Source organism: Syngnathoides biaculeatus, chromosome 20 (assembly GCF_019802595.1).
Source record: "Syngnathoides biaculeatus isolate LvHL_M chromosome 20, ASM1980259v1, whole genome shotgun sequence".
Taxonomy (NCBI): Eukaryota; Metazoa; Chordata; class Actinopteri; order Syngnathiformes; family Syngnathidae; genus Syngnathoides; species Syngnathoides biaculeatus.
The window spans coordinates 16,937,969-16,964,375 of record NC_084659.1 but is presented as its reverse complement, the minus strand read 5'-3'; the positions used below and the strand labels follow the sequence as shown (position 1 = coordinate 16,964,375).

The following is a 26,407-nucleotide window of genomic DNA, read 5'->3' as shown; positions in this document are numbered from 1 at the left end:
GAATAAGGTTCTTATAACTATAACGATTATTTTTTTTCGTAGCTACGTTTACTTGTTTTAAGGCATCTCCATGTCAAATTATTTTTAGTATACGTTTACTTGTTTTAAGGCATCTCCATGTCAAATTATTTTTAGTAATACTGGCGGCTAATGTTCCCAATATTAAGTAATCTATTCGTAATTTACTTATTTTTAAGACTTTTATTCCCCTATGTATAATTTTAACCCTTGTAGGTTGATTGCTGCGTTATCGGAATTATGTGTATTTTTATTCTTTATTCTCTTTATTTTCCTTTCACACGTTTGAGTTATTATGATGCAGATCTTTTGTGATGCGGAATTCTGCAATGTTCCAAGGAGTGCCTATATAAGGACAAGGAAGACCATCAACGGGGGTTTTTACCACTGCACCGCCGCTTGGGACAAATACACGTACTCCTTCCGCCTTTGGACATTTCTGGAGCATTCGTTCACTTGGAATATGCACTGGGAAGAACATTTCCCTGTTTGGGAACATTCGTTCAACGTTGATGACTATTCGGCATTTAGCTCAACTACTCAGTCTTTGAACTTCTATCTTGTGTTAGTGGTTTTATCGTGTCTGTGTCGTATTGTTATTTGTGTCACATTTTGCCTGTTGAGCAAAGGGGATTTTAGTCAAAATTTACACGTCACAATTGACAACACAACTGATTACCATGAGACAGTTTAGTAAAGATACTGGATCCAGTTGCAGATAAAAAATAACCATTGCTCTTTCTTCCCTCACAAATCAGGGATTTTGAAAAGGGTACAGTACAATAGTACGCTTAGTCCGACCACACAAGGGTTTAGTAGATTGTAAACAACCGCTTATTATTTCTTTATTTTTCCAATCTTTGAGCCACAGATGACGCTTCAGGGCAGAAAAAGTAACAGGACGACTGTTTCAAGGAAGCATTGTGACTTTTCATTCATCACTGAACACACTTTTAGCCAGTGACTCAGTAACTCACTTTGATCCCGGTCACATGCTTCCGGCTCCAAAATAAAAACAACAGCATTCTTTCATAATGCACTGCGGAAAATGCAAACTATGGCTGGAATGTGCGCGCGCCGGAGCCCGCATTAGCGCGACTGCTATCATGTGAATTCAGCCATGCACAGGCGAGTGCACGCACCCGCTAATGCACGTGCGCAGGGGCGACGTTGAGGTGTGTGCGGGCGGGTGGGATTAGGCATTGCCCGGCAAAGCAGCCAGTTAAGTCCCATACACACCTCTGGTAAGCACCTTAACAATGCAAATGTCACTGCACTGCATTCACAGGTGAGCAACACTGTATACATAGCAAACCCTACCCAAAAGGCTACTGTGATCTGATTGCACTCTTACCTCCTGATGTGAACTTGTTTACAGGTATTAATCTGTTCCATTTTTCTTTTTTCTTCCTGCTAATGGATTTTACAGCTTGTGCAACCTGTACTCTGGAACAACGTATAGTCCAGAAAATACGGTATATGTCCAACTACCAGGCGAGACACCCTATCTCGTGCATCACTGTGTTGGAATTGGTACTAAAGACCAGTCAAGCCTCTGAAATTTGATACAGTATTTGGTTGTCTAACTGCAGAGTCAACTGAGCCAGGGGATAGAGGACCCAAAGTCATGTCCACATGATGTTCTGTTCAAATTTGGATCCTTGGTAAAGTCAACATGAACTACGTGTTCTCTTCTGCACCACAGGGAATCCAGGGCATGGTCCTTGCGGTTTGTCCCAAGCAAATCGCTCGTGAATTCATGTGAAATCAGCTCGTCATCACTACAACATGACAACAGTCATCCCTTGTTCATTAAGTTCAGGGTCACGTGATGTGCGACGTGGCGGGATAAAACAGTGGCTAAACACACAAGTCCATGAGAGTAGACTGTCATCAACCAGAAGTTTGGGGTACTCTCAGTCCAGTAAGGCCTCTATGATCCATTTTCTCAAATGCTCGTCATTAATATTGTGACTCACCAACATTACTATTAAGTATCTCAGCTGCAGACCCTCTCCTCTATCACTCTTTATCTGAACCCAACTGGACAAGGTTTTTTTTCCTTCCCTCAGTCACCTACTGCTTTCTCACGAGGGGTTGAGTCTCACTGACCTGGACACTAGTTGTCAACCTGACACCGACTCGAGTCTCCTAAAGTTGCAGGGAAATCACAGTGATTGCTCCTGGAGACGCCTGGAGACAAATCCGAGTTCAAGTCGGGTTCAAGCTGAGATCCAATGAGATTGATTTCAGTGAGGACTTTTGGGGACTCTTCTATATGCTCACGTTAGTGAAAAAGCTTAATGTAGCTTAATGCCACAAAACTGCAAAATCAATCCTCACCCAGATTATCCCTACTTAGTGGCATGTCAACCTAAAAAAAAAATTAGAAAGATTGCTTGAATAAATTTACATATCAGACAACTTAAGAGTCCTCAATGACCCAAGAGGTGGAAGTCAGAGTATCAGGACAGAACCCACGCAAAAATGGGTAGAACATGCAAACTCCGCACAGGGGATGAGGTAGAACCTAGACTGGTAACCAGCCAACTGCAGGGCACAATTACACAACATTTCACATTCACACCTATGGACAATTCTGAATCTTTAATTACCCTAACATAAACGAGATTGTGGGTTTAATTTGGGAAATTTGAAATTACTTGGGGCGGCACAGTGGTAAGCGTTGGCCTCACCGTTCTGAGGTCCCGGGTTCAATCCCGGACCCGCCTGTGTGGAGTTTGCATGTTCACCCCGTGCCTTCGTGGGTTTTCTTTGGCCACTCCGGTTTTCTCCCACATCCCAAAAACATGCGACATTAATTGGACACTCTAAATTGCCCCTCGGTGGGATTGTCTGTTCTATGTGCCCTGCAATTGGCTGACAACCGGTTCAGGATGTACCCCGCCTCTTGCCTGTTGAGAGCTGGGATAGGCTCCATCACTCCCCGTGACCCTTGTGAGGATAAGCGTCTAAGCAAATGGATGGATGGATGGATGAAATTATTTGTGAGTCAAACACGACTCAGTGTCGAGATCTATCTGTACCATCTCGGATGGTGAATTGAATTGCAACCGAGTTTACTCGGAGCGTGTCACGGCCCCGACAGATCAGTGAGTGGCTTGACCCCCATTGGAGTTAACAGTGACCCCCTTACACCTGGTGTGTTTGTGCAAAGTGAAGAAAAAAAGACGCAATGTTGAGGCTTTAGTGACCATTTTGCCGCTGTCTTACCTTTGCTCTCGTGGTGACTCAGCAATTCAATCGCTCCCCTGAGATACATGACTGTGCGAGTGTGTATGTGTTATCTTTAGCCACCCCACGCCAGCCATTGACCTTTGTAAAGGTCTCACCGTCCAGTTGTCCAGAAGGAGACACGCACACTGGGATGACTGAGCCACTGAGGCATGTTTTGCATTTGACAGAGCATTCCAAATAAGATTCTTCAGTTTTATCATTCATCCAATAAATAAAAGTTGGGTTTTTTTTCAAAGATTAGGTGGGGCGGCCATTGTGAGGCTCTTGTTACTCCGGGAAGTCAATTAAGGATTTGCATTGACCTGGCTACAGCCTCAGCAGACACAATAAATCCAATTTACAAAGGTTTATAATTATCAATATTGAGCGAATGTTGATTTTAATCTTAGATTCCACTTTAGGATGCCTAGATTTATAATTATTTAAATTTGATTAAAGACACGTGTAAAAGGCACACAGAGGAACATGCCATTATAAATTTAGATCAGGGATGGGCAAAGTACGGCAAATGTCATGCCTAAATGTCATGACAATAAAGATTCATCTTGTTCAAAATATTTGAAGTGACCATAAAAAATAGCTGGTATTTGACTGTTACTAAACATCCTCTTTGCTACGTCTAATCCATTCACAGTGGCTGCAGGGGAACAGTTGAGCTGTTTCCCCAATGCAAAAAGATGCTAGTGTGATTTCCATGCCATTTTGCATGAATTTCTGGGGGGGGCGGGTTCATTGTTTTTGGATACGCTCATTTGTGCAACAAGTGGGTGAAAGTTTGTTTCAAAAAATGGAGCAGAAGTCATTTGGTTCTTGTGCACGTGTTAAAACCCGATGAAGGTACTAGAGACTGGGGGGGGGGGGGGGGGGGGAACACGCGGTGATGAGGGAGGAGACCTTTGGACCAGAAAGAGCGGTCAGGTCATCACGTCTCATTGTTCAAGTTTGTATTTAATCTTTGAATGTTTAAATGTATCAGGCGTATGGATGTACTATTGAAGCATCATTTAGCACCCTTTGTACTACAAGGATTTTTAAAAGAAAACAATACAAAACAGTTTTGCAGCATGATAATGGCAGTTTAGAGTAAAACAGACCCACATGTCACGAGATCATAGGTGAGCGTGGGAATGAAGCTTTCCTAGTTATTCTTCACGACAGAGGGACACCGGGTCCGCCTCACTGCACACACGGCAACCAATCTGCCTTCTTCATATTTGACTCAATTCCTTCCTTACCTGGGGAAATGACCCCAAGATCTTGAACTCCTCCACTTGTGGCAGGATTTCCTATCCATCCTGGAGCGAGCAGGCCACTCTTTAACTACTGAGGACCACCACCTCAGATTTGAAGCTGCTGATTTTCCTTCCAACCGCCTCATGCTCGTCTTACAATCGCAGCAGCAAAGGTTGAGGTGGTAGCTTGATGAAGCCAATAGAACCACATTATCTGGGGGAAAAAAAAAATCTGAAATGCAGTCCTGTCGTCACCAAAGTAGAGCACTTTATTGTTTGTGAAAAGAATCTGTGACAACGTGGAGTCTTGCGGAGTCCAGTCCTCACTGGAATCTGATCACTGGTGACAAAGCGGACAGAGTTTTGTTGACGGTCTTACAGGGAACGAACAGCCTGGATCAGAGGATGCAACACCTGATACTTCTGAAGGACCCACAGGATTCCCATTTACTCTTAAAAACAGGGGTTAAAATTCCTTTTGATGAGGAACTTCCTCAGAAGACCTTTCCAATGCATTTGAGCCTGCAAGGTCGGACCATCATCGTCCCCCATTGCATAGCCAACAGTTGGAAGCTCACCCCACTCTTCACCAGTGTCCAAGATGTGGAGATGACCACAGACAAAATTGATCATCATATTGGAGCCACGGGTGTCCTTGGTGTCAAGTGCCAGTATGGGCCAATTATTATTTTTAATATGGTGGTTGTTCCGGACAAATCCATGTGTGGCACCATGTTCAAAAATAGACTACCCTTAGATTCTGGGTGGAGGAGCCTTACAATCACACACTTCCACAACCCACTGTCATTGCACATACAGTATGAGTGATGAACTCCCTCAGCAGAATGAGGGAGTCCTCACGAGTATCGCCTCTAAGAGCTCCAAAAGTCTGGCTAATACTGTATGTATAAACAGCCAGAATCAATCCCCCCGAACTGAAGGCAGAGGGAGGCTACACTTGTGTCCACAGGCGTGAATCTTAACGGAGAGGCATTGCGCTGGGTAAGTATGCCCAAACCTGCTCAGCATGTCTGACCTCATTAAACTCCAGTGTCACCTCGGATTCCTACCTAGAACTACCTTCTGTAGTCAACGATCAGAACACCAAGCTCCCCAACTTTAGCCGGAACCCAGCCGTCTCTACACCCTTGGTGTCTTGCACAGTTAGTGAGTCCACCGGAACATTTTCAGGTTGTGAGCAGCCACCAGGTATTTGCCGCCAACCCCCAGGCTCCAGTGACCCACACCCGGGGAAAGGAAAACAAGTCTAAATATTATCTTGACCATAGGTTGTTCATAGCTGTGCTTTACCTGGTCCCTCACAAAGAACCTGTTTGCCCCAGAAATCCCTCCACCACGATAAGGTGGCAGCTCAGGTAGGAGGCAGCTTGGATTGAAAACAATTAATGAAAAAGACGTCAATTTATATGAACACCCAACAAGACTTTCGAGAAGCTTGCGGATACTCAAATAGTTGATTAATGGGGTAAATTTATAATAGCTGTATTTTTTTTCCCCGACTTGCTTTGTGTTTCTGAACAGGTGACCTTCTGGTCACACGCTTCCTCTATTTAGCCTACAGGCTGCTGACGCCTGTGTGTAAGGTTTTCGAGCAATGTGTTTACACTAAAAACATCACAAAAGGCAATTCCTGGTTCGGCAAACTGTATGTGGAGGACTGACAAAAAGCCTTCAAGTGGTTCACAACCAATCCTCGCACACACATACACTGCACTCCCCTTCCCTAACTCAACCCCTTATCGGTGCCAAAAAAGGCTCAGCTGTGAGTGACACATAACCGCTGACCGATCAATGAAGCAAAGCAAAGATGACAGTTGGCATTGTTTGACTGTATTCCAGTGTACCAGTTACCTATTTGACCTGGCACCCCGCTCTGCTCTTTTTCCACACTAACTACCAACTACTCGGTTCCTTATTTTTTTTCAAATGAAAGTTAAACAGTAAACAAAAGTAGACATACTGTCCTTTAAAACTGTAATTGGGTTGCTGTGCGAGAGAGTTCATTGTTATGCAACAGGTTGTCTTTCACCTTAAATGCTTCTGACAAAAATTTCAATGCAAGAATAACTTTGTTGCACCTATACATATCACATTCTGTATTTCATGTAAATAAAATTCAATTTGCTTTCCTGAAACAAATGTAATAGTGGCCTGAGAATTTTGGACAATACTGCAGATCAATGTGAACAGCCTTCTGGGACTGTGAGGAGCACATCTCCCTCACGGTTGAGAGGTCCCGGGTTCAATTCTCGGCTTTGATAAAACGTTGGTAAAACTCCACAGTTGCATCACAGAAGCCTCTCATTAGGATGTTGCGCTATAACACAGAATACCTGCCGGTGCAGTCATTCAAGCTTTTCAAAAGCCAGCATTTGACAAAATGCTCTGGATGCCTTGAACAGAACCGCCCAGTCAAAAATTTGTCAAGACAGAAGGGCAGCGACAGGAAGCGATACCACACTATTATGTTGAGGCGTGCGGTGAATTTGTGGCAGCGGTAGACGGGAACAAGTCATGTTAAGGTTCTTTGAAGAGAATTAATCGCTATTTTTCAGCCCTGGCTGCTGTTTATCAGCAAATTCCTCCCTGGTGTTTGTCTTACTTTGCCTCGGCACATCATCTCTCATCATTAGCGCCACTGCATGAGAGGCCATTAGAGAGAAATTGACCCCGCTCGCTGTCCTTCCCAGCAGGCCACAGCCGGCCGGCAGCCTCCTCCCTTGCTAGGAGGGATGCTTGATGGCATACCGTTGTGCTTGAGAGCGCATTGGCCCACTTTCAAACATTTATCAATACCCCACTTGACCCCTGTGCATCGCTCAAACACCGGCAGTTACAGTTCTGCACTGTCATTACAAGCTGACAAATATCGCTAATGGTGATTGCAATAACTTGCGCCAAGCAAAAAAAAAAAAAAAATTTATATATATATATATATATATATATATATATATATATATCACAACCGGGATCACAATTGAAAAAAATAAATAAATATTGATTGGGTGTTACTTTTAATAGTTACACAATAAATGATTAGATTTATTCAACAAGAATTACGACAGATTAGTTCCTGGACATTGCACAACAACAAATGCCACAAACTACATGCTGTTCATCCAGTTGAGCAAAACAGTCGAAACCAAGCAAGGCTATTTCAAGATCAATTTGCACCGCGCATTGAGATTTCGCATAACTAAAGAGTAAACGACTTCAGTTCAACAGTGTCCATTGACTACCGATAACTGATAAAAGATGTTGGAATTGACCAAAGGGCACGCGAGCCACCAGCTTTAACTTGCTCGGAATGCGCGGAAGGCGGCTGAATCGATGGCTCCCGAAGTCAGGAATGCCGACGTAAACTGAAAGTTGCGTGAGTCAGCGGCGGGATTAAGTGTTGTTGTTGTCGAGAAGAGACGTGGAAGGAAATATTCACACGTCAACATTTGTACACCCGGGTAGGTACGAAGTCCAGTTGTGTCTTGTCATATGCTTGTTTATTGTCGGAGGTGGGATAGGAAGCTGATTGTTACGGGAATCCTAAAGTTACCCAACACGTGTGTGAGTGTTTTTGAGTTTGCGAAAGAGAAAGGTGTGGATTCATTTTATAGGCGCCGCAGACACGTGAACGTGCGAGTCGAATCATTTCAAGGTCGAATTGGTGGTAGACACACACAAACACACACGTACTCGCATGCCGGGAATGTTTCTTCTACCATTTCTGGAATACACGTATGAATATTCATAGCTGTACTTGTGTTCTAGTCATGGATAGCGGTGCATTTTTGCCTTGAAACCATCGTGTGTGTGTGTGTGTTGCGTTTGTCAGAATACAAAGATCAGGCACAAGACTCCCAAGATGCGAGTGAGAGTTCTCTGGGGGGGGGCTTTTCTCGACAGACTTGCTACTTGTTCTACACTTTAGCATGTGCTCACATGGGTGTCTAAAAGCATCGGTTTGTTGCCGTTCGCCGCTCAGAAAATGCAGTGCGACGCAAAGGTTTCACCCACTGTAATGTCACTGGCGGGCGTGACGATGACATTGAACGCCCTTACTATTGCTGGCCTCATGCGAATAACTATGAATTCAACGCATGACACACAATGTGACGGAACCAAGTTGAGACTTTTGGCTCAACCTTTTTAGTTTATTATGGTTGTAAGCGAAACAAATGGCCATCTTCTATCAACATTGAAAAGAGTTTATTCGCCGCTTCCAGACCGGCAATAAATATGATGACTATTTTGTATTTCAGGCATGAGCATTTCACGAAAACGATCGTTCCGTTACCGTGTCGTTACCCAGCCTGAGAAAACACGGAACCGAAAGTCCGTTTCCCAGATCTCAGGGCTTACTTTTAATAAAATTCGCCCATGTGTGGAATGTAAAACAAGTTCTCAACGAAATACAACAATCCGTATTAAACGAACCTACATGAACCCCTTTACTTTTAATGATTAAAACGCCCAGCTTTGTCAGTGTGGTTTACAAACAGCACCGGTTTCCGCTTCTGCGCTACGCATGCGCAAGGTCGAGTTATTCATATCCGGGTCACTCAAACGCTAGTCAAACATGTCGGTTGCTAAGTGTAAAAGACAAAATGCTCATGCCTGCTAAGGCTTTATTCTGAAGTACATGTAAAAACCGGTTCCCATGAGCATTATCAATGGGAACCGAAAAATCATTTCCCACCGTTTCCCAGGACAAAAATCAACGGAACCGAAAGATCGGTTACCATACTTGCCGAAATCCTCATGCCTGGTATTTTGATACAAATTTTAGGTTTTTGTATTGTTATTAGATGAATAAATGAAAAAAAATTCCTATACCAGTCACTCACAATTGAAAAATGTACAGGTGTGGTAGTCATGCCCGTGGACATAACGTTACGGGTGTGGTCCACCAGTCATGCCCGCAGATATCAAGTTCCGGGTGTGTGTTCTGTTAGTAATGATGAGTGTACTCCTTTAAGAGCGGAGGGTGGCAGTATCAGGTAAACAAAGAAGTAGAAGTAGGCTGAGCAGCAGCTCGTTTTTAAAGACCATGTGCTTCTGTGTTTGGAGGAAAAAAAAAAAAAAAAAAGTTAGGTTGTGGTTCACTCCGCTGGATTGGTTTTCATGTGCGCTGAGGGTGTGCGACAATTGCGCAGTGACGCAGCTTAGAGGGAACATTGGTCTAGACTACACAAAATAAGCAACGTCTTTCAATATCTGTATTTCTACTCATAACAAATTTCACGCACGTGAATTTTTGTGCTCAACTGTCCAGATTTGCGAGTACGATGGTGCGCGGGCGCATACGCGCCTGTCAAATCACAGTGTCTGCTATACTGCCATATCGTTGTAACTCAGTAAACTCAAAACTCTTAGCCAAAAGTGTGCCAATATGTCAACTTCCAGGTAACAGGTCAACAAAGTATAGGTGCCTGGAGGAAAGCGTGGTGAGGAAGCCAGCACCAGTGGGGCGAGACTACACGAGGTGAAACTCATGATCAGGAATTTCGGGTGTCAACATGAAAACAGACACTGATGCGAAGCGGTTTGAAAACTTCAATTAACTCTGATGTTAACAATGTGAGGAAGGGTATTGGAGACACTTCCTGGTGCTCGGCACATGTGACATCCAACCCTTGTTGTGTTCCTGCTAATCTGCCAACAATGACACACTGAAGTCACACGCCTTTATTTTTAAAAGCACGCTAGAGCAGCTGGTGCGGCTTGCAGTACATAACATTTATTAATAGCCAACTCCCACGGTGGTTATTATTATTATTATTATTATGAAGTGACACTGTGTGCGCGAGTGGACAATTTTGACAAGTTATATTCGAAGTCGACCCATTCTTGAACGCGTGCTTGAAATAAATAAAAACGTCTCACCGCCCTGACTGTACTGTTTACATGACGATGAAGGAATATACAATGACTAAGTCGTTGTATACATATGCTGTGAGATGTGTAGTCTACTTTCTATGAAATGTCTCACTGGGGCCTGTTGCTTATCTTTCGACAAGTGTCTGTTGAACAAACAAAGAAATTCCAGATCGCTCATAACTAATTAATCGGCAATTTAGTCCCCGTCGCTGAACTCGGAATGAAAACGGACGCCGTTCGGTATCCGGCTGTTTGAAGCAATATCAAAACAATAATACAGTAGTGCAGGAAACGGAACCTTTTGGAGTGGTCATTTCAGACGTACTGCAAAACAAACTTTCACGTGTAGGAGGTACGTGTGATCAGGTTCAGTTCATCTTAGGTTTTAGTTTCAGTTATCAGCAGCCATCACCATCTTGTCAGGGCGCAGGTGACGAAACCCCGACCTGCAGCGCATCCCTGGGTCCCTTTAAGGGACAGCCTACGGCACGGTTGTTACAAACGTTTGGTAGTAGTACGTGAGAGCAAGCCAGTGAGTATTTTTGGATGTGTCCACTGTCTGTACTGTAAGGTCAACTGTGTGTTCTCACATAGAGCTCATTTTGTCTGTTCCTAGGTGCCAATACCAGAGGGAGTCGCGTGTGTGTGGTGCCAACCGAGGCTGTCTCTTCAGCAGCTTTATTTTGGCTCCAGTTACCATAGCGACCCAGTGGGACTTTGAGTGCGTCTGCACTAATGATCCAGTCAAGGTCCTCAAAGCTAGCGTGTTTGTTCCAAGTCGTGAATCATGTAAAAATAGCCTTTGAATGAGTGCGTATTTTAACAGAAGAAAACAAACAGAGAGGAAAAAAAATAGCAATGTCCATTATTTAAGTTCTGGTAAAGGCTTAGCCTCTTATCAGTTCCTGGTCGTGACCTCACCTCACCCGTCGGGCATGTTTACCTGCTTGGCAAAGAGCGCCCCAGAAAATAGTGGAAAGCACAACAGTTACACAAGAACTGTATTCCAGTAAAGCTAACACACGGCTGCCAAGCATCACTGCGAGAATAATCTTAGACCAACAGTGTTAGCGTAAAGTCAGGTTTATCTTATTTGCCTAAACCTAGCATGTAAAGGTATCATTTTCCAGCACAAATATGAACATCTCGTTCCCACGGATGAAGAGGTAAACAATCCCTTCTCTCGTGAACCGCCTGCACTGACTCATTAGCACTTTCCACCAGTCGTTCCTGCCGTGACTCGCGTCGGAACGTCAATGAGTGACGACAAGAGGTATGCGAGGCACGCCGAAGTGTACGCCCATCAAGCCGGCGCACTCATGAGGAAAAAAAAAAGCCTAGACCGATGCTCTGAATTGAAATGGGTTGTTTCTCATTGTCAAATCGAGAACTCAAAGTTATGGTAGAACTTGGAAGTTATGTTGAAGAACGAGTATGGCGAGAATGCTTCGGATTGGAAGAAACACCCAAACTACTGTTTTTTGTTTTGTTTTTTTTAAAGAACTTTTGCACAAAGATGGGGGGGGACATTTAGGTGCAAATTTCAAGTGATTTTCCTCAATTTTTTTCATTTCCAAACAAGAAACCCATTTACTGTAAATTGAATGTCCACACAAGACTCTGATTTGAAAGAAGAAATATGACTGATCCGATGGAATTTTTTTTAGATAGCATCCAACACAAGATGATTAAATTAAACATGATTCTGACAACTTCATCGGATTGAGACCACCTCAGTTTTACCAGCTATGACAAAAAAAAAGTGGTTTATTTTTGTTTGTAAATGATAAACTTCCCTTTGATTTGAACTTTTGATTAACTCTCGAAATGATGAAGCAAACTTGAAATATAAGGCTGATCCCTGACTGACTTTCAACGATAAGCTTAACAATGAGGCGGGCTCCCAAAAATGGTTTTACTGCAGAGCATTACGATGCCCGCGTGTGCAATCTGACAGCGAATGCTGCTCTCCGCGAAGGCGCTCATGTTCAGAACCGGTGGTCCCAATTACAAGACAATGGCATAAGTAACGGTTACTGGCGCTAAACCAATTCCCCATCTGTGCAGCTGGTTGAGACACATGTGCAGGTGGTCAAAAGTCCTTTTTACAAAGACAAAATCATCAATTCCGGCCACAATAATTATGAATCGACCCAGTGGCAAAGTTTATGTATCGCGCCACCTGCTTTAAACTCTAATTTCTCGTCTGTCAATGAGCTGCAAATCTTTTATAAACATTCCCCAACTCGGAGTGTAAACTTGAAAGACTAAACGACGAATATAAAAAAAGAATCCCTCCACGCAAGCGTTCTGTAACGCAGGTTCATTTAATGACACGGAGGCGACGGATTTACTTCAGGGCCGCATTCCATTCACTTTTTTCCCTTCAAATAAATCTGTGAATGTATCTGCCTGCACAGGTGATGCACGCGGTGTTCAGACCATTCAAACTTTCTCCTTGAAATTAAAGTTTTGATTTTTTTCCTCCTCTCTTTAAATTATCATGTTTTTTCTTTTTAACAATGCAAGTTGCACAACTGCAAAGCAAGGCTCATCTGACGACCGCATAAGGAAATAGTGACTTCAGTAAGTGCCAGTAGGCACCTTTTTGGGACAATATGTTCTAAGAGTGCCGTGTGTGCTCACACTATGTGTATTTGTCGAGTGTTGAAATCAAGACTCGGGGAAAAACGGGATGGCATTACGAGGTGATACAGTCAAAGGGATAACAGTGTTCACGTGCCTGTGTGTCTTGTGGGTGGACTGAACCCTTGTGACCCCCCCTGACTCATGCTCCCTTGATGCAAATATCAGCGAAAGTCGGGAAATCACAATATAACGTGAAAATAACATAATTCATAATTCGGAGGAAAGGGCAATGAACGGGAGATACGGGAATCAGAGGTGACCCAACAGTTCGCTTCTTTCATTGCAATCCAAACATAGGTGAGTGGTGCTGTCTCTGACCACCTGAAATGTTTCCTACCTAGAAAAAAATGTCAGCTAACTTCGACCTACGATTATATCAGACTACAAAAGGAGGAACGTTACTGATAGTGTGTTGATATTGCGTGTAAAACGTTAAGACATTTTCCATCTATCCTGGGATAAGACAGGTACTCACGCCACGACTGTATGTCACTTGAAAGCAGCACCTTGCTCTCTGCAGACAGCCTGCGTAGATCCAAGACGGGGAGGGGGGGGGGGGAATTGGGAGGGACTGGATGGAAGAAAGAATTTTGTTGTAAAATATTGTATTTCGACAAAGTACTGCATGATTAGACACTTTTATCTTGTTTAAACAAGCCATACAGTTTTTTAAAAAGCTGTCAAATTTGAGGGTTGGCGAGGTTAGGTCAGTAGGGCGCTTGAGGACTCTGCCAAAATGGGCTCGGATCGCAAATGCTACAGGGGTGCATCACAATATGTCATAACAGTCCTTGATATCATGCAAATATGGCTCCTATGGGTCCGGGAGCAGCACAGCAGATTACATTTGAGCAATTTGATGGGATGCTGAACATGTCACATGACCTTCGGGCAACATGAAAAACTTGCAATTCGTGTGTGTGTCTAAATGTTTCTTGTCTGGTGAGTTAAAATATTTTGGATGCATCAGAAGTATAAAATCGTTGAACGTGCTCTTGCGAAAAGAAAGGCAATGGATTATATCACAGTATATCAATGCAATCTCCAGACATGATCTAAATGTGGCTCCGTTGGGCTGATCACAGGCTATGATATCAAATCACATTTAAAGGGCTTTTAAAAGGTTTCCCATTACAAACAGTGAAAATAAAAAGTCACCATGCCTGTGGAAAAACAACCAATCAGAGACAGGAGGTGCGACCAATGTGGTGTCAAATCATTTTTCCTGCACTTGTATGCCCACATTGGGTTGCGTGGTCCCTTGAACATTCTGTTTTATAACCCCACATTTATTATTGCGCTAAAAAAAGAAAGTCATAGCAAGAAAATGTGACAAAAGATCAAAGTAATGGATTACAAGCTATTTTTCTCATCTGTTTTCACCACTTCCTGTTATCCTATTCCCTTATGACAAGACACTGGACATCCTCGTGGGATAAAAAGTCATGCTCTCACCCGAAATGACCCAAACGAAAATGTGATTTGGTGACATGTGATTGCTGAATTCCCAAAACGTTGAAACTCATTATCCTGTGAGGCATTTCAAGGCATTTAGAGTGCTATTTACAATTAAATATGGCCCACATCACGGCTGAAAATCTTTTCCTATTAAATGTCCCGCTTGCAAATTTAGAGCGCTGAATGAGCCAGAATGGAAAGGGCCAACAACGCATGATCATCCCAAAAAAAGGCAACTGAGCATTATGTATGCCAGTTATTTTTAATTTGACAACAACAACAAGAAAAAGCCTGCTGATAGCCAAAAGGAATCGGCTTTGTTTTTTTCCAGCAGCCTCTTGCGTGTCGATGCCCCCCCCCCCAAAAAAAAGTGATCATGCTCGTTTGATCAGGGAATTTAAGTTATGTGACCTCCGGTCTGTGCTGCTTTATGAGCTAGAAAATTTTAATTCCCCTCGGAAATTTTGCATGAATGCCGCTCGAAGCGCATAACGGCCAAATATGAATTCATTTTACAGTATAATGGTACTTAATACAGGCCAGTACGTCATAGTAACCTCCAGTGACTGTGCATTGCAATCTCATGGGATGCTCACACTGCATTTGAGAAAAGTGGCAAATATATGGTAGGGAATAGTACAGACTCACAGAAATAATAAAAAAAATAAACAGTTCCCAGAAATGTATCTATAATATGTCAACTATTGGGAATAACCACATAATTTAGCCATGAAATGTGATCTGATCTTCATCTAAGTCACAACACCAGTTTTGAATTATGTATTTTCGGGAAGCATTGCAATTGAGAGCTTGCTCGATCCTGGAAAAGGTCCCAACTATATATTTAAAAAAAAAAAAAAAAAAAAAATCATCATTAAGTCAAAATGTCTATGAATGGAAAATTGGCCACTTCCTGGAAAAATGACTGCAAGTGCAGAGTGCAGAATCCTCAAACTAAGCGAAGAAAGATCCAGTGACAGTTTAAGACTGACAGAAGCGCACACATGCTAACATCTCTATTGACAAATTCACGGAAAGTAATGCCGGGCTTGGACTGCGAGACAAATTTGGTCTGTCACGATCCCAGTATGTCAGACGGCTGCCAAAATATTCTGCCGGTTCTTGGTCAGAACACTTGGGTGCTCCAGAGTCGAGACAAGCAACATAATGTTATGTAGCTAGCTAGCTAGATGAGGTTTGTATGTCAAAATTACACCAGCGTTATGGAGCTTTATGCTCTAAGGTTTTAGTAAACTACCTATGGACATGAGCTGCGGGTCATGACCGAAAGAACAAGATCCCGGCCTCTTCCAGAGAGATAGGGTGAGAAGCTTGGTCATCCGGAATGGGGCTCAGTGTCGAGCCGCTACTTCTCCGCGTTGACAGGAGCCAGATGAGGTTGCAGGGGCATCTGATTCGAGTGCCTCGTGGACGCCTCCCTGGTGAGGTATTCCGGGCATGACCCAGGAAACAGTGAAGAGACTATGTCTCTCGGCTATCTTGGGAACGCCTCAGGATACCTCTGGAAGGGCTGGAAGAAGTGGCTGGGGAAAGAGAAGTCTGGGTATCCCTGCTGGAGCTACTTCCCCCGCAACCCGACCCGGAAAAGCGGTAGATAATGGATGGTTTTAGTAAATATTGGATTGTGCATGCAAATAAACCTTGACAACAACAACCAAGCTAGCTGAGGTGCCATTGCAAGGCGCTATCTTATTGGTCTTTGCCGAGGTATTACACCACGTCAGAAGTTTCATGTTCATGTACGATATCCCAAAAAAATAAAACATGCTATCTTTTTCATTTTGGTACGGTATGGCTTCTCTGACGCCAAATCCTAGACCACGGATTATGCCACCCAAGGAGTGCTGTCATTCCCAACAAAATGTGTCGCACTTAATCTGAAAAGTCCACCGCGATAGTACACCGGGCAAATGACAAGGGGAAGATTTTCTGGCACAAAACATTAAGAATGGATTTCAATGGAATTGCTGGGTATCCTCACAAGGGTCACGGGAGTGCTGGAGCCTATGCCAGCAGTCAACGGGCAGGAGGCGGGGTACACCCTGAACTGGTTGTCTGCCAATCGCAGGGCACATCGAGATAAACAGCCACACTCACAATCACACCTAGGGACAATTTAGTGTCCAATTAATGCTGCATGTTTTTGGGATGTGGGAGGAAAGCGGAGTGCCCGGAGGAAACCCACGCAGGCACAGGGAGAACATGCAAGCTCCACACAGGGAGGGCAGGAACTGAACCCGGGTCCTCAGAACTGTTAGGCCACCGTGCCGCCAGGGAAGATGATACCAGTTCTAAATTATAACAAACCCACATTAATACAGTCTTCACATTTCCATGAGGTCACGTGACGCCTGATTTCCCCGACCGTCAATTGTGTTTTGTCCAATTCCGAGAACGGAAATTTCCCCGTTTTACCGTACGTGACGACTCCACCTCCGCTGCTAAGCTACGATTCTAATAATAAACCCGCGTCTTAAAATAACAATTGAAGGATTGGTTGACAAGGACGCCGCACTCAACAACACAAAGAAAAGCGTCTGTGTTTGTCGGAACCATTACTACGAGCGCGCGTTCGTGTGTGTTTGTGTGCGCGCTTACAAGTAATCCCTTCACTTCAAATATGGACGTTCTTATATTGTGACAGATTCAGGAATTCTTCCCCACCTTCCTGAAAATACTCCAAGGGGCTACCCCTTCCTGTCTGCCGCGTGACCAAAATACATTTGAAAACAGGAAGGCAGGAAGACACTTTTGTTTGTGTTTGTGTGTGAGTGAGAGTGGTAAACGGGGGGCTACCCCACTACAGAGGAAGCCGGCAGGAAGTCTGAGCCGATTGTTTTTCTAGTTCACAGAGTTCACCGCGGCTTGCGTCTTCATAACAATAACCGACCCCCCGTGTGTTATTGGAGGAAAGCCGGCGCTGTTTGTGGATACATGTTGTCCGGGTCATGTAACGCAACATGTAATGGGATTATGCGAACGTGTTTACGCTGGGAAAATGACTTGTTATGCCGCTTTGGTGTAAAAAGCAAACGTGACTTGTGGGAAGCGTGTTGATGTTTGTGTGTGTTGAGGTCATCACACAGGAGCCCGTTCGGGCCTGAATAAACAATAAATGGCAAATAACAGAAGGAGGAAAAAAAGAACACATGGGTGCTCTGTTTGCCTTTTATTTCTCACTGTTTGGAGATGGAGGCACATGAAAGGGATGAAGGTTCAAGGTTATCAGGCACATAAACCCCGCCGGAGCAGTTTTGCCAAACACGTTTAAAAAAAAATGTGGTCAAGGACTTCAAAACACACACACACACACATATACACAAAAAGGGAGAATTGGGGAAGCCGGGTGACGGTCACTTTGACGGGGGCAAGGTCAAGAGATCCTGACTGGAATATAACAACATGACCTGAATTAAAGTCAGCCACACATCTACACACACACACATACTGGAGGGGGTCACACAAAAATGAAAACCATATCTCAATGGAGGAACACAAATAAATAAATAAAACTATCCCCCCCCCCAATCGTTTTGGCTTCACTCAGCCCCGGCAGACATATGCACAATTAACTCAACTCGATTTGCTGTCAATGTGCTTGTATAACCCCAACGTGGTCATCATTAAGAATTTCCATTCGGAAACAGTGAGAGTCTGTCCTCATTGCAGGGAATCCACCTTTTTTTTTGGGGGTGGGGGGGGCGGAGGGAACAAACAAAGCTCTATTTTGCATGAGATCCAGTCGATTAAATCCTATATTAAGCCACTCATGTTATTTTGAGACTAATACAAGTGTCATGAGCTACCAATAAGCAACCTTTGGTGGCCAATGCAGACTTGAGTGGTTTGATATGTTGTACTTGACAAAAAAAAAAAAAACTGATCTGGCTTCAGTTTCCACTGTGGGACGTGTTGGTGTGGTGGCACGAGCTATAACAGCTACACACATAACATAAAGCTAATAATAGCAAGGACAGAGGTTCAGTGGAGTTTCCCGATTTTTGAGTCAGTTTTAGGGGGTGTAGTATTTTGGAATGCTGTTATTGTTCAACACGGAGGGGTCGCACAGCACAAGCCACCATTTTCTGTCAAAAGTTTGACATTTAAGGTGGCTCTCATCAATATAAGAAGAAGATAAGAAAAAGATTCAAGGTTCAGTCAACAGCACAAACAAAATTTTCCAGTAAAAATTAAAGCAGCAAAGACTTCCACAATGCCCAACTAACTCTACTCAAAAACCCAATGGAAAGTTCCCGATTGGTCGACAGTAAAACCACAGTTGATCCTCTAAACCACGGGTGTCAAACTCGAGGCCCGGGGGCAAGATGCAGCCCGCCACACGATTTCATGTGGCCCGCAAAGGCAAATCAAGTGTGTCAACCTCCATGATTCTGAAATTTCAAATTGTCATACACCATTAATGATGACATTGGGATATTACATGATGTTACAAAACATGAATAATAGTTGAAAAATGCATTAGATTTGATTTTTTATTCCAAAACTAGTTCATAAACTGATGTAAATATGATGAGGCGATTACCGTAATTCCCAGCGTACAGCTCGCACCTGGTTATTAGCCTAACCCAGTACATTTGTAAAGGAAATACCATTTGGTACATCGATACGCCGCAGCTGTGTAAAAGTCGCAAGTGCCCACATTGAAACCTACATTGAAATACGAGATATTTACAAAGATGGTACACAGAGAGATTAACGCTAACGCTAGTGCCGCGCTAACAAGGCTGGTTAAAAAAAATAAAAATAAAACATACCGGTAATAATCACTGAGACGCGGCAGTAACATGCTAGCGCAGCGCTAACAGGGCCAGACCGGTAAAAGTGACTTCTTCGGCACATATATTCCACCGGTCTCACTCTTACCTTATCCGCTTGAGTGTCCCCTTGCGGGCGTTAGAAAAATGCATAAATTAGCCACATCACCGCATAAACCGCAGGGTTGAAAGCTTATAGGCCAGATATTACGGTAAATATTTGGTTTCACAGTCATAACGACCCTCTGAGGGAAAACGTAACTACAATGTGGCCCGCGACACGAGATTTTTGACACCCCTGCTCTAAACCGAATGCAATTTCCAATTAATTTGGGAAAAAGTATACGCTAGTGAGAAGATTTATGTCACATTGTTATATTGTTATAGGTAAATGAGACACACCTCCAAGCATTGCCAAGCAGCAGCCAAGTGTGTACGTGTGCACGTTTAAAAACCGAGGCCACGGGTGGCCTTCCGATCGCTGTGGTGCCGGGTGGAAATGTAAACACGCTTCCACATTCCGTGTAAACACGTGTGTGCGTCGATGGAGCAGGATATCCCCTGTCCGAGTGCTCCAAGAGGGGGAGCAGGAAATGAGGACACTCCCTCCTCTAAGAGTCCCACAACAAAACAATACAGGAAAAATTGTGAATAATTTCGAAATTGGCTTTTTTTGTTGAGGATCAGTTATGACTCTGCAGTAATTTACAAGTGTAAAGTAGTGCACCGTACTTACAACAATAAGGCCCCTCAGTAGTGTCGCTCCAATGCAGGAGGATGCACCAAAAACTGTATTAAAAAAAAAAAAAAAATTTATAAAAGTACAGCGATTAATTGAGGAAAATATTGCCAAGTTTGAGCTAGTAGATCGTGAAAATTTGACTTGCCAAAACTAAAACACCTCAAAAACTATTATACTACCTACACCGAACTGGACAGTAAGAAGACCTAAGCCCATAAATATCAAGCATATTTTGCCTTGATTTTAGATTTTTAATCTAATAGCAGGGTCAGTCAGTAGAGGTTAAATCACGATTAGTTGTTTTTTCACTTAATATTAAAAAGAATGTCCTTTATAATGATTTTATGTGATTATCCATCCATCCATTCGTCCATTCATTCATTTTCCATATTATATTGCTACATATTGGTGGATGATCATAAAAAAGTGAGTTTGCGTTGGCATTAACAGACATTATCTACCTTTACTTCGAGCCAAGTCTATTTTGTTTTTTAAAGAATTGGAGATGGCTACAATTCTAAGAGTATTCAAAACTCTCGCACTTATGGACAACTGTAGTACCAGACACATCCAATCTTGCGGTTCTCATAATTTTGGAGTCCTGGATACATTTTTTCGGAGGACCCCCACTCTAAGAATCCTAATCCCAAATAAACTGCAACCTGTTTTATTGGAAATGATTTTCCAGACAACCGAGCCATGACTCCAGGGACCAAAGTGTGAGAACCACTTTCCTCAAGATGGCTGGATTGGCTTCCTCTGGCATTTTATACCGCATTAAGATACTTAAGCGAGCTGTAACTAAAATGCAAACAAAGTCAGCATTCTAAGAAAAAAGTTGTGATCTTTCCCAAGAAGGCCTGATCCGGTATCTTCTCGGAGTTCCATTAACGGGCACGCATGAGATTCTGGCCCCATCAGTCACTGCAACCGAACCGTATCTGTTGCTGCAAAGGATTTTCCACTTAGCACCGTGTTGACTAATTAATCCTGCCAACGCGGCACTTTACCGAGACGCAATAAACGAGGAGACGGCAGGAAAAACAAAAGAGCAGGTAATCATTTGCCATTGCTGTTAGCATGACGCTAAGTGAAGTACCCCCCCACCCCACCCCCCGAGTCGCAAAGTACTGTATATAACGTTGACATTCACACATGCACTGATGGCCGATGTGTCGTATTTTTTTCTCCGAGATGCATCGGTTGGTCTTGTTTATTGATTGCAAAGCTTTCTCGCCACTCTCCCGGCAGCCATTAATTCACTGGAGGTTGAGGGAGGCCCACATTTTGTATTCATCGCTTTGCATGATGATGATGATGATGATGATGATGATGATGAGTCAGCTGTCGCTTTGGAGGATAATAAATAACTAAAAAGAAGAAAAAAAAAAAGAACTCTGGCATCCTTCAGACGGCAGCCAAAAATGCACTTTGATAAGCGAGCAAGCTACGACCCAGGTTGGGACAAACACTACCGCGGTCCGGCTTCAATCCCATCCCGTCTCCCTCTAATGTGCCGGAATAACATTTACCACAATAAAGCTCATTACGCCCGCATTGTAGCTTCTCCAATTTGCATTCATTCCCGGCTAAACTCTTTCAGAGACTTCCCTGGGCCCAGCAAAAAAAAAAAAAAAAAAAAAAAAAAATTTCCCCCAACCCACACGAGAGCACACCATTCCGGAGGAAAAAGCCCATTTAACCCACGCGGTGTGTTACAATAATCCGCGCGTAGCACAATACGGTGGCGTCAAAATGCATATCTGAATGGAAATGGGAGCGCCTAATACATTATGATGTGCATATGAATGTGATTTCGCTGATTTACATTCTGTAAAGCGCAAGGTGGGAAGAACAAGCCATTGTCTGTTTCATTGTATGCTAAATGTGAGAGTGGGGGGTCTTGATGGATGGTAAATGGGGAACCATGCTCGTCCGTCGGGGGTCTCACAGGAGATACATCAGTGAGGATCTGAATTGATGGAAAATCCAGCCATAAGACAGAGATGTATCTAAAAAGTGGCACCATGTCCCGTTGTAGCCCTGTGCTCGTGATGATGTAAGTATGTGTGTGTGTGTTTCTTTCGGCTTGTCCCTTTCGGGGTCGCCACAGCGTGTCATCTCAGATGTTTGGCACAATTTTTACACCGGATCCCCTCCCTGACGCATCCTTTCTCAGGGAGTGGAGGCCCCAGCGGGATACGAACCCACAACCCCTGGTTAACCAAACCAGTGCTCTAACCACTGAGCTACGGGGCCTGATGATGTACGTATGCACACCCCGCCAAGTGTGATTCCGCGACCCCCCAATTGTCAGGGGCAGGAGGCACGGGGCTGGAACCAGATTTCAGGACTCTCGGGCAGAGGCATAATGTTTGATGTAGTTTTATTAAAAAAAAATAAAAAAACTGGTCGATTAAAAAAAGCAGTCCAAAACAAGGCAGGGGTACAGATACGCTAGGCTAAGCAGGGTCCAAAAGACGTAAAACAAGGTCTGATGGGACGTAATTAACAAAAGGGCAAAGAATCGCTGTGACGAGGATACCTCAACACTACACTCACTCTCAGTTGTGGAGAATGCAACTGGCAGTGAACGCAACCCACTGACACAAGGCAACGAACTGGCAAATGCCAGTGACAAAAACTCCAACTAAATACTAGTCGAATTACAGTGCCTAATGCAAAACAGCTGTGGCAACTGTCAGCTGGCAGACCAGGTGACACCATGCAATTTCTTTGGTTAAAAAAAAAAAAAAAATTAGTCTACCCAAAATGCACTTCTGCTTTTGTTCTCAATCTAATATGGAAACAAACTAAGGATAATGGTCAAATAAAGATGATCTTGAATACATTATGTTTTGATATCTTTGAAAACATTCACTGCCATTGACGGCTTCAGATGTCAAATACCTATGTGAACTGGGAGGGGAGGCAGTGAGTTTTTTAAGGGGTGTGTGTACTTCAGTTACAGCTTTTGATATCTTTGGTAATATGAAACATCAAATATTATCATAAAGGCCCACAATAAATGCCTTATGCCTTCATTGCCTTTCAACATACTCATGTTTTGAAAAAGTGCATTACAGGTGCACCAAAGGTGCTGAGATTTTAAAGGCTCTGCTCTCTGTTTTGGGTAAAAAGTAAATACAAACATGATGCCTTCATTGGGTCTTGTCATGTGCAAGGCTTGGCCACTGCCAAGAGGGGCGTGGCCACACCACTGCTCTGGGCGGCGACACCTGTCATCGCTCAGAGCTGTTTCACATTGGGACTGTAATTAGACGAGCATTTAAGTTGGAGTTTTTGTCACTGGCATTTGCCAGTTTGTTGCCTTGTGTCAGTGAGTTGCACTCACTGCCTGTGGGACTCTCCGCTCTACGCGTAAGTTAGAGTAACCCTAGTCACAGCGATTCTGTGCCCTTTTGTTTGATCCTGTTGAGTTGTTAGTTTGCCCCATAGTCACCCTTGCTGCGTGTCTTTTGGATTCCGCCGAGCCTAGCGTTTCTGTAGCTCTGCCTTGTCGGACTGCTACACCGTGTATGACCCAGTTTATGGAATAAACTACATTGAACATTATGCCTCTGTCTTAAAGTCCTGCATTTGGGTCCAACCCCGTACCGGAGGTTCGTGACAGGTCCAAACAGTCGACATGTTTTGACAATTTTTTTGGAGGGTCTGTGTGAAGTCAGCCAACTGTCAAAAAGTTAAAGGGAGTGCCTTTACTTCAGCTCCTGCTCACGTAAAGTTTAGAAACGTATGCAGAGACTGGGTGAGGTGTGGGAGGGGAGTGTCAACTCTGTCAGCATTTTCAAGCAGATGTGTGGATTACACAGTTTATTACTTATGAAACTTGTTTTACCTTTAGGGGTCAAATTCCTTGTCACTGAGGTGGTATACTTCACAAAAAGAACATTGTTACAGGTAAAATTTGTGTGCATTAAGATTTGACAAAAGGTATGCGAGGTGTCAGCCGGGGATATGAAATACGACCAATACAAATCATTTCATGGAAATCAGTAGCCTAATCTTAACTAAGCACGCAACGGATGAACAACTCACTGCTATACTGCAAATGTATAGTTTACGAGTATATATTCTGTCTGGCACCCGCGCTCGTGTCCAGAAACCAGACGCTGCATGTCAGCCCGCTCTCTGCATGAGCAGGTATACTGTATTCTGACTGACACTTTGATCAATAGTGAATTAGATCCTATCAAGACAAGACACGCAGGGTGAGGCGGCATCAGGCTGATAACGCTTCTGGCTACCCCAACCCCACCCCCCAAGGCCAGCTGCAGATACGAATGCGCCCAGGTGGGACGGTCGGGGGGAGAAAAGCAGCTGTCAGAGGCAGCGAAAGAAGCTGAGAAACAGACGCAAAGATGTATCGATCACAAACGTATAAGGAGAATGAAGAGACAAAATGCAAGTACAGGTGATGATAGACATATCTAGTCTCGCTGTCACATGAACAAAGTATTGTATTTACAGTTACTGTACATGGTCTTGCTACAGAATATCACAGATGTTCGGCTTTTGCGGGCGGGTCGGATCTTCGTTGCAATGGTATTGTCAACCGTCACTAGAAGGTGTTCTTACGGAGGCCCCCGTAGCTCAGTGGTTAGAGCACTGGTTTGGTAAACCGGAGGTTGTGGGTTCGTATCCCACTGGGGCCTCCACTCCCTGAGAAGGGTTGCGTCAGGATGGGCATCCGGCGTAAAAATTGTGCCAAACATGTATATGCGTTCATCTGAGATGACACGCTGTGGCGACCCCGAAAGGGACAAGCCGAAAGAAACACACACACTAGAAGGTGTTCTTACATTTAGTATAATGTGGAATGAGGAAAAATAATAATTCCACAATGCGAACGATGAACCGCGATATAGCGAGTGACCACTGGACAGGAAAGCTTGCAAATTGTTGATTAGATTCGCCAGCTCAAGCATCTGCGATGGCATATGATTCCGAATCACTGCGGGAGTCAAACACGCGGCTCTTCTTTACAATTTATAGCCGTACCTGTAACATTCTTACTATCAAAGCGGCTGACTTGTTGGAGGATGTGAAGTGTGCGCGTGAGAATAACAGGTCGTCACCTGTGCTTATTGCAGCAGTCATTCTTACCGGTTGTTGGGGGTGTGGGGGGGGGGGGGGTGAGCTTTCTGTAGATATTTTCTAGCGCGGTGTAAAGCAGAGCACCATCTGCGACTGGCTCTCTAATGAGCGGCTTAATGGTTTTTCAACCATGTGGTTCGCTGTATGCTGAAAGTCTCCAACGTGCACACGTGTGCGCTTTTACATGTATGTAATGTGTCTTTTCCATGTCAAGCCTGACGCTAGCAGATGTCGGCAAAGGCCCCAGTATGGATTTAGAGGGGCAAATGGTTTTAAAAGACCTCCGATCAAAACCTTACCTAGATGTTATTTTTTTCTAATCTATACATTTAAAATTCAATTCTCTCATATTGTGTTTGTCAGCACAATAAATGCCATTCACAGCGTGATACATTAATTTACAGTCTATAATACGTTTGATTGAACATTGACAATAACTAGCCTTTCCAATTACTTATTCTACATACAACCTTACACATAAACCCAAACTTTTTTTTCCCTATTTATTCATCCCTTCGACAAGTATCACGAATGCCGACAGCATGTGATTATGAAATGGACCCATATAATGCATCACAATAGGGAGAAAAAAAAAAAAAAAATCAAAGACCCTTATGGTATTGGTAGACACTAAAAACGGATAGGGAGACCTGAAATTAGATGTCCTGGGCTCTTTTGTGACCTCCTGGATGAGTTGTTAAGGTTCTTAAGGTTATTTATATGTAGGCCAGCCACTCCTAGGAAGGTTCACCATTGTTCCAGGTTTTCTCCATTTGAGGAAAATGCCTCTCACCGTGGTACCCTGCAGTCCTAAAGCTTTATAATTGACTTTGTAACCTTTCCCATACTGAAAGATTTCAATTGCTTATCTCGCCTGTTCTTGAATTTCTTTACATCGTAGCACTTTCTTTGCAAGATTTTAAGTTCTTCTGGCCATCTTCATTGTGTCACACATGCTCTATTTACTCGGAGAAATTTCTCGGTTGAACAGTTCTGGAGGTAATCACGCTTGGGTGTCAATAGTGAAAATGAACCCCAAAAAATGTGAATAACCTAAATTAATAAAATGATTTAACACCAGAGGGATATTATTCGTTTAGGTAGCTCCAAATATTTTTGTTCCTGAATATATAATATTTTGTTTAACTGTCTTAACATTGTCTGAAATTTACATTTATTTCAAGATCTTTAACATAAAAGTGGGGAAACAATGGGAAAGTGTAAGAACTTCAGAAGGGGCC

The 26,407-nt window shown here is 43.5% G+C and overlaps 1 protein-coding gene across 4 annotated transcripts in view; it reads right to left on the bottom strand.

The window, feature by feature from the left end:
• Nucleotides 1-26,407, bottom strand: part of pim3 (Pim-3 proto-oncogene, serine/threonine kinase) — a 100,222-nt gene that overhangs the window by 57,692 nt on the left and 16,123 nt on the right. For 2 of the 4 annotated variants that reach the window (XM_061806929.1, XM_061806930.1), the window contains one exon: nucleotides 20,043-20,095. The exons of 1 other annotated variant lie outside the window; for it this stretch is intronic. The gene's annotated coding sequence lies outside the window, so the exon portion shown is untranslated. Of the gene's footprint in view, nucleotides 1-13,527; nucleotides 13,602-20,042; nucleotides 20,096-26,407 lie in introns of those variants that run through there. One more of the 4 variants, XM_061806933.1, reaches the window with a different exon arrangement.